This window comes from Conger conger, chromosome 5 (genome assembly GCF_963514075.1).
Source record: "Conger conger chromosome 5, fConCon1.1, whole genome shotgun sequence".
Lineage (NCBI taxonomy): Eukaryota > Metazoa > Chordata > Actinopteri > Anguilliformes > Congridae > Conger > Conger conger.
The window spans coordinates 51,418,181-51,426,531 of record NC_083764.1 but is presented as its reverse complement, the minus strand read 5'-3'; the positions used below and the strand labels follow the sequence as shown (position 1 = coordinate 51,426,531).

The 8,351-nt window shown below is 39.0% G+C and overlaps 1 long non-coding RNA gene across 1 annotated transcript in view; it reads left to right on the top strand.

Annotated features, from left to right (window-relative positions):
• The first annotated feature begins 1,417 nt into the window (after positions 1 to 1,417).
• Positions 1,418 to 8,351, top strand: part of LOC133128660 (uncharacterized) — a 35,920-nt gene continuing 28,986 nt past the window's right edge. Inside the window, exon 1 of the long non-coding RNA XR_009708769.1 lies at positions 1,418 to 1,998. This is a non-coding gene — a long non-coding RNA (uncharacterized LOC133128660). The remainder of the gene's footprint in view (positions 1,999 to 8,351) is intronic.

The following is an 8,351-nucleotide window of genomic DNA, read 5'->3' as shown; positions in this document are numbered from 1 at the left end:
GCAGAATATTCCAAAAATGGGACCCTTTTCCAGCCCCTGCATACTATATTTAATGACCGGGGAGGATCAAAGGAATACTGATTTCTTCACTTATATATATTATTATTAGTTCGGGTAAAGAATATCCAGTCTAGTGCCTGTCATTTTTAAAGTAGAGGATTATTTTTGACACCTTTATATAGTACATTGAAGCCTTTATAAATCATGTATCATATTTATGTATCTGAATATGGCTTCACTTGTGTACTTATTTGATATAGTATAGGTTTTAGGCAATATAAACATTTTGGTGTGAGCACATGACCAAAATGACTTCATTCGTATTGATGAATATATCATGAATGGCACACCATGTAAGTCTACTTCAGCACATTCACTGAGCATGGAGCTGGAGCTTGTGTCGATACACATATTTGTAAGATGTGATATTCATCAGTGGAACCATTCTCATGTGGGGCATACACAGCCTTGACAAACACATTATTATTCAAACACAGACACCGTATTATGGACTTCAGTCAAATTTATATCAAGTTTGGTCAATGACAACCAAGTTGAAGCAATGGAGGGTAGTCATGATCTTCTGAAAGTGCACTTCCACATTAGCCAGAAGAGGAGGGACAGCAGTCATTGTAAACTGGAAGGACTCCAAAGTGAAAATTTATTGGAACAATTTAATCTGGACTGCCCCAATGCATTGGATGTAAATAACAGCCAGGAGGGTTCATTTCAGCGAAGAGGTAATGTAGGTCTTGTGAGTGTGTGTAATTTATGGAAGGAGTGTCAGCCTTTATTATCAATAATAGCATTACCAATGCTGCATTATCCATATCAGTCTAAGAGTGAGAAGAAAAAATGTTGGACTCATCCTGTATTTATTTATTTATTGACTGAGACAGTACATATCCACTTGGCTGTCCCAGAATGAACTGTCAAGTTAAATTCAATTTGGCTTCTAGAGCTTCAGTCATACCTTACATTCAGATCACACTGAAATCGAACCATTGTGAATTGAATTAATTGTAATGATGGAGTTGAGCAAATTCATCTTATTTCAAAGATAAAAAGTTAGGTAAGATTTTTGTGTTAAAATATTGTTGCAAGCCCATAGTAAATCCCTTCCTATCATTGAAAAATGCCACGCCCGCCAGATCAGTTCTTGTGCCCTGTAACTTTGCTTTATATTAATTCATTTATATGTATCATATTAAAACTGCTGAATGTTTTGTAAAATGAAATAAATAAAAAGCATGAAAATAAATAAATAAAATAAGAACACACCATACACGAACACGGTCATATTTACGTTACGTGAGGTCAAATTTCAGAAAGTGTGTGCTCATTGGTGTGGCACTTGACCTATCACATCAAAATAAGAGCGCGGGCACTGACCAAGTCGGACAGCGTTAATACCTTTTGAGAGCAAGCGTACATCCATCCATGTGATTATCAGACTACACTTAAAGATAAAGAAAATGGCTACACGGTGCTGTCTCTTCTCTGTGTCCTCGAGCTCCAGAATCTGAAGAGGGAGCAAATGATGCGCTCAGAGCCGCCTTCGGTGAGCAGCCATGCTAATACACCTGCCAACGGTGATGGGCCTAAATAAGCCAACGTTCGCTGTGGCTAACGTTGATACAGAGTACGAAGTTGCGAAACAATTCTTCAGCTTGCAAAAACAATCACAGCCAATCGAGGGGAATTAGACTAAACAGCACGTCCTCTCAAAGTACCACACACATGTGATCGCAATGCCCAGCGTACTGACTGCTTTCAAACATGCCTTAACATTCGGTGCCTCCACAGCAATGTGCGAGAATTCAATCTCCGTGCTGAGAAACGTTCGGACCATAGACGCAGAATGCACCACAAAAGAAAGGCACAGTTGGTCCAACTAGCGTTTGAAAAGGACTTAACACGAAAATGCACAACTGAGTGGAAGGACACCGTTCTTACGAGGTTCAGTACCAGCACTAGCCGCCTGCAACTCTTTTAAAGGTAAGCCATGTGGTTATTGATTTACTTTGATGCCAGCTCTGGCTTTCTTTATTATGGAAAATATTGAATGATTTTGAGGTATGTCTGAATTTATTCGGTAAGAGAGAAAGCCTGTGTAGCCTTTTTCGTTTCACCAATGCTGTAATGACACGTGCAGTGTGTATGAGTGAGTGAGAGAGAAAGAGACTTTGCACACACGTTTTGAGATTGGAGCTGCGTTGGGGCTTGTGTGTTGGTTGTTGATGGCAAACTCATTATCAAGCATAGATTGAGTTCTCTAACGGCAGTTTCTGCCCCCCATGTGGTTAGCCAAATGCCCTCCCATTAAATTTGTTTTATACTGTTGTTGTTTGTTGGTATACTTTTACAGATGTACTTGGACATAGAAATTCTATTATCTACGTTTTGAATAGGCTCATCAAAGAACTGACTGAACAAAAAATATATTTTGCAATGCCTACATCCTTGGAGGAGTTCCAGGGAATCTCTCATCTGAGGGAATATTTCTGAGGAAGTCTGTTGACAACACAATCGAGGGCATTTTCACTGACGTGACCGCATTTTATGTAGGTGAGCATCTAAATACATTCTCAAAACATTTTATTATTCAGTATGCATATATGTAAAGAGCCAGCCTGCTCTTGCATAATAGATAGCATGTAAAATTTTGGAATGTGTTTGTCTTGTTGATGGGGGTTGGGTATTTGACAAACTTCAATCAGCAGGCATCAATGAATATATTGGAACAGAGAGGTAGGGGAAGGTGACTGGCAGAGGGAAGTGCAAACACTTTTTTTCAGGATAAAAAGTGTTGGATAGCTAGTTCAGTAAGCAAAATGCTGTATTTTACACATAAGACCCATAATATCATTTAGTTTACATGTGTCCTTTTGGAGTCTTCAAATGTCCTTTTTGGAAAACTAGACAAAGAAAATTGTATTAGAAAAACATTTATATAGCGCAGCATTTATATTAAGTGCTGTACAATTGTTGCTTCTCATTCACCCATTCACGCACCAACGGCAATTGGCTGCCGTACAAGGGACCAACCAGCTCGTCAGGAGCATTTCTTGGGTTAGGTGTCTTGCTCAGGGACACCCACGGTGGGATCGAACCAGCAACCCTCTGACTGCCAGAGGACTGCCCTTACTCTGAGCCAATGTCGCCCCAATATGTTTCTAAGCGCACCAGCCACAGATACAATAATCTGTGTCCAGTCAAATACAGTTTGAGCTTCTGTAACTTTGTTTTAGTAATATTTTGAGTAATTCCCCAAAGGGTTACCTTTCAGAAGAGACTAAGATTATGCCTGTAGTCAAAAGGGTTCAAGAATAGTAACCATTTTATTTTGAATATGTAATTTTGAAGCTTGTGCAAAGAAAAGGGGCGATACTTAAGGGGTTAATGCCAATGGAGTAAGAAGGCAAAAATCTGTGGAAAAAGTTAAAAAAACATGAGAAAATAAACAAGATGAGTCAAGCTGCCTGGTTACAAATTTAATGACACAGTGAATGATCTTTGTTCTTCTACTTTTTTCCTGAGAACTCCTATCATTGATCAGCCACCTGTAGTCTTTGAAGTGTGTACAACACATACATTGCTGATGCACAACGATTGCACAACTCAGTCTGTGGGCTGTGGAGTAAAAACAAGCATTGAAAGACAGCCTTGTCTGTAGTCACCGACAAAACAGCATGAACTTAAAACTGCAAAAAAATGCATTGTAAACTGGGAAAAATATAGAAAGCAGGAATTAAATGTGTTTTTTAAAGAAGGCTTAACAGGGAGCGAATTTGCAAAATATAGCAACTGATTATGACAGAGGATCTTGAATGGCTTAACATTAGTTAAAATTTGGATGTAATTAGTTCCATGCTGTGCTGTGTCATTGAGTTCTGAGTGCTTCATGGGAACTCTATTGTGCTAAATGAAAAGTGAAACAACCCAATCGCTCATCTGACATTTTCGATTTTTTTCATTTGAAGCTATTAACAATAAACTCAGTTAAACAGAACATAAGAGGCTCGTTATGTAGCTCATTGTACTGTGTTTTAGTTTTACAGCATTATACAAAGGCAGTGACAGTGTGGGTAGACTGATTTCTGAGTGTTTGCAATTTGTGTCCATTGAATGCACAGACAGATGCTCAGAAACCTGGAGATCAGCATATGTCTTTAAAAAATGGATGCCTTCTTGACCTCATATATCCATTGCCATTTCCTGGGTTTTCATGTATTAACCTGATTTTTGTATTGTCATCTTGCTCATAACTAATGGTTTCCATTTGGTATCAGTGTGCCTTACATAGACACAGGAACTGGTTGCAGAGGGCAGAGGTGGAATATCCAGGTTCAGAAAGTGAAAGTGCCCCCTAGTATTAGTATCACCTGGATTTGCTAATTGGCACAATTCTTCAGGCAGGAGGTAGAACTAATTGGTAAAATCTGAGTTCACAGATGGAATAACCCCTGGACTTTTCAGCTCTAGCAGAGGGTGTGGCATCACCTCTGCCAGCAGAAATGTTGTCAAAGTGGTCAAAGACAAGAATTTTTTTTCCCTTTTTTCTACCAATTTGGTTTCCAATTGTATCCCATCTATACCAGTTACCCATGCTATCTAGGATACACCCCATTCGACCCTGTCCCTCGGTAGCACGAATGGATCTAATGATCTGGAGAGCGACACACCTTCTCCAAGCTGCATCGTCTCCGACCACAACTGTGAGTCCGATGTGATTCTACTAACCCCTGCCACCACACCACCGCAGCGACATATATTTCTTAATAAATGGAAATATTTAACAAAATACTTCTAGCATTATTTCAAAGCATGGGCAGAACATGCCATCTACAGTGGGCTCCAGAATTAAAAAGGCTGCATATAATAAATGTGGATAATGATCTATATTTTAGGTTAAAACATACAGGAAAACAATATACTTTTATTTCAGTAAATTTACTCATAAATTCAATAAATGTATTTTTTATTTAAATCAATTTTTTTTCTGAAAGCCATTATTGTGTCAGTTTTAATTTACTTTAGTTAATCTCAGTCTAAAGAATCTATATTGTGTTATTCCATCACTTACTGTTTCACTAGAGTATAAAAAATTAGGCAACAAGCATGCAAAATCTCTTTGTCAGCCATCAGCATGGGAAAAGCCAAAGACCTGTCAATTCAGAAGACACAGATGCTAATTGACCGTCACCAGTCGGGTATTGGGTACAAAAAATACATAAACGGTTAAACATACCACTGTAAGAGTAACAATGAAAAAAACATATGAAATGGTTGCAAACTTGCCAGGTAGAGGATGCAGGTGCATATTATCCCCTTGGACGGTATGGAAGATGGTGAGGGAGGCCATAAGTAACCCAATGGTTGCAGTTTAAGAATTGCAGAGATTGGTTGTGTTTTGGGGTCACAAATAAAAGAGAAAAAAACCAAGCATCTTGAGTTTGTCAAACCTCATTGGAATTATGACTGGAAGAGAGTGCTATGGTCAGATGAGACCAAAATTTAACATTTAACATGTTGGCCATACACACCATTGTCAGGTTTGGCGGCAAAATGGAATGCATGCAAGGAGATATGTACTGTCAAATATGGCAGTGGGTCATTGGTTTTCCGGAGATGTTTTGCCACCAGTGGCAGTATTTAACATCAATGATACAATGAATTCAGCAATGTACAAGGAAATTTTGGCCGAAAATCTGGTTGCCTCTACTTGGAAGCTGAATCTCGGTCATAGGTAGATCCTTAATAGGCAACATTAAGGATTCAGGCTGACCTACCCACCATAAGTCTGTTCTTGCTCAACCAATATTAGGCACAACATGAAAATGTGTGGAGATGTAAAGAAGTGTCTGCATATCTGTAATATATTAAAAGAATTAAGCAAAAAAATAATAATTCAGAATGAAGATAAAATATGAAAGTTTACTTACAACACACACACACACACACACACACACACACACACACACAGTATGATCTCATGAACCCATTAAGCAAACTTCCAGTCCAAACCGTGTGATCTCTGATGCATATACTATAAATATTTCAGCGATGTTCAAATAAAAATTCCTGTTAAACATTTTACAGCCTACAGTTCACTTAAGGACATCTTTGCTAAATGAAAAATAACTGGTAAAATAGGATTTGTAAAAGAATGCATTAATTTTGCCTCCTAATTGAATCTGTTTTTTTAATTTTTTTTTTTTAAAATACATTTTTATTCTTTAATGCAACAGTGGGCATGAGGGGAGTGAGGTGCATATGGTACAAATGATTACTCATAACATTATATACTTATACAGTCATAAATGATTCCTCTCAAATATTGGGGTTGATAATAGGGTTTTGTGAGCCATACCTATTGCATCAAATTTCATCAGAAATTCCAGATTATGAATCATCAGTAAAAACAATCTTCCATGACTTATGTCACTATAATGAAAGAGTCCAGTCTATTTGGGGGTTGTGTTTGGCGAGCCATTGAGATCCAAGTACAATAGGGACGAGAGGTGACGAGAGGTGAATCTCCTCCTGGTGGTTGCCAGTGAACACATGAAACAGAATACTAATACGGAAACAAGGAAGTGAGTTATGACAGACGCGCGGGACGTGAAAAATTACATCTTTCCTCAATTTCTGTGTGGCAGAGCCACTCAATCCTTCTTGTGGGGGACTGTTTTAGGAAACTTGAGAAAGTCGTACTAAAATATCCTGTATACCAAAGTGCAGAACACATACAGGATATCAATATATCCCAATCTCTTCTTGCTGACTGTTACACATTACCTTTGTCCTAGAACAGGACCCTGTCTATGTTTTCCGGGCTGGCCAATCCATTTCCAACCTGTCCTCATTCAGATGCTTTTCACTGCTCACAAAGTGGGCCATACGCAAGCCCAGAATTGATTGATGGGTCCCACAGCATAACCTAGCAGTTAAGCTAGCATTCGGGCAAGGCTAATGGGCTTGGCCCTCGAGAGCTGCACTGGCAATCGTTAAGTGCTGCGTAGGAGGTAGCAACAAAGCCTGCAATAATGTTTGAACTCAACCCCTCCGATGCATGACATATGGGGAGAAAGTATCCAAAAGCGTTGTGTTCCTCTGATGCACCTAGGAGAGCATTGTTGAAGGTCCATTCTTCAACTGATACCCCACAGTGAGTCACCTCACCCGCCATCGGCCAGTACAGAGGTCTGGGCTTAACCAGCACCCACTGCAATTTCCGATCCTGATTGTTAAACAGCCCCCGTACTGGCCTGTCTGGCATGTTTCCAAAAGATTGGCTAGCCACTACCCTGTTCATCCAAACAGGCAGCATACACATTTGCACATGCACACATACAATGTGCTGTAGGTTTGCTAGACTGAATTCAAAATCCCCATGCCAACATTAAGTAATCTGTCAAAAAGCCAAGATCACAACTTTACATGCGGAGACAAGTCAATCCCCCCAATACCCTTAAAAATACAACTGGCTTTTATAATGAAAGTTTGGCAATCTCTCCCCTGCAAAATCAGTGACAATGTAACTATTGTGGTTGAAAAGGTCAGAGGTGCCAATGCCAGCATTCTGTTACATAATAAATATGGAAATAGTTTTCCTCTTTCTGAGGGTTTTCCCCCCTTCCCACTGTCTACACTGCAGAGTACTGGTGCGATCAAATCATTATGCCCCATGGTCTTGATTCCTGCCAGCCTACCTGTTACATTTACATTTTTTATGGACAGCCATCGCACTTAAAAAAAACATCTTCTGAAAAAGACGTAGCCTAAACCAAAATGAAACAAATAGTTGGACTTATAGAAGAACACTAAACCAATCTAATCCTGTGCAGCAAGGGTTAAATTTGAACATTTTAATCAGTCTGAAAATAATGTCACAAAATCCTTTAGAGAAACAATGAATCCAGCAGAATACCTTCAGTATTATGAAAAAACACCGGCAAAGAAAATAAATCCTTTACATTTACATAAAAGGATTTGTTAGAACTTAAGACAACAGAATATAATTTAATTGGCTTTATAGCCCTTAAGCCTTGGAAAAGTGCTTGATGAAAAAGCCTGTGTGTACTCCTTTCTCTTGATTTCATTTGAAATTCACTTTGTGCCTCTTGGAGCATCATGTTGGTTGCTGTCAAAGGGCCTCACGTTAATTTGTGGACACCTGGATTCTTTTCCATTATACAAACAGGGATTTCACGCACATTTCAAACTCATTAGAGGGAAGAGTTTGCTGAGAGGATTTCTATTTTACTATGTATAAAATCGTGCTTTTCTGATGGATATTGTGATGGGTTTGCAGATGATCTGGGACATGTAAAGTTATGTAGTGGAGT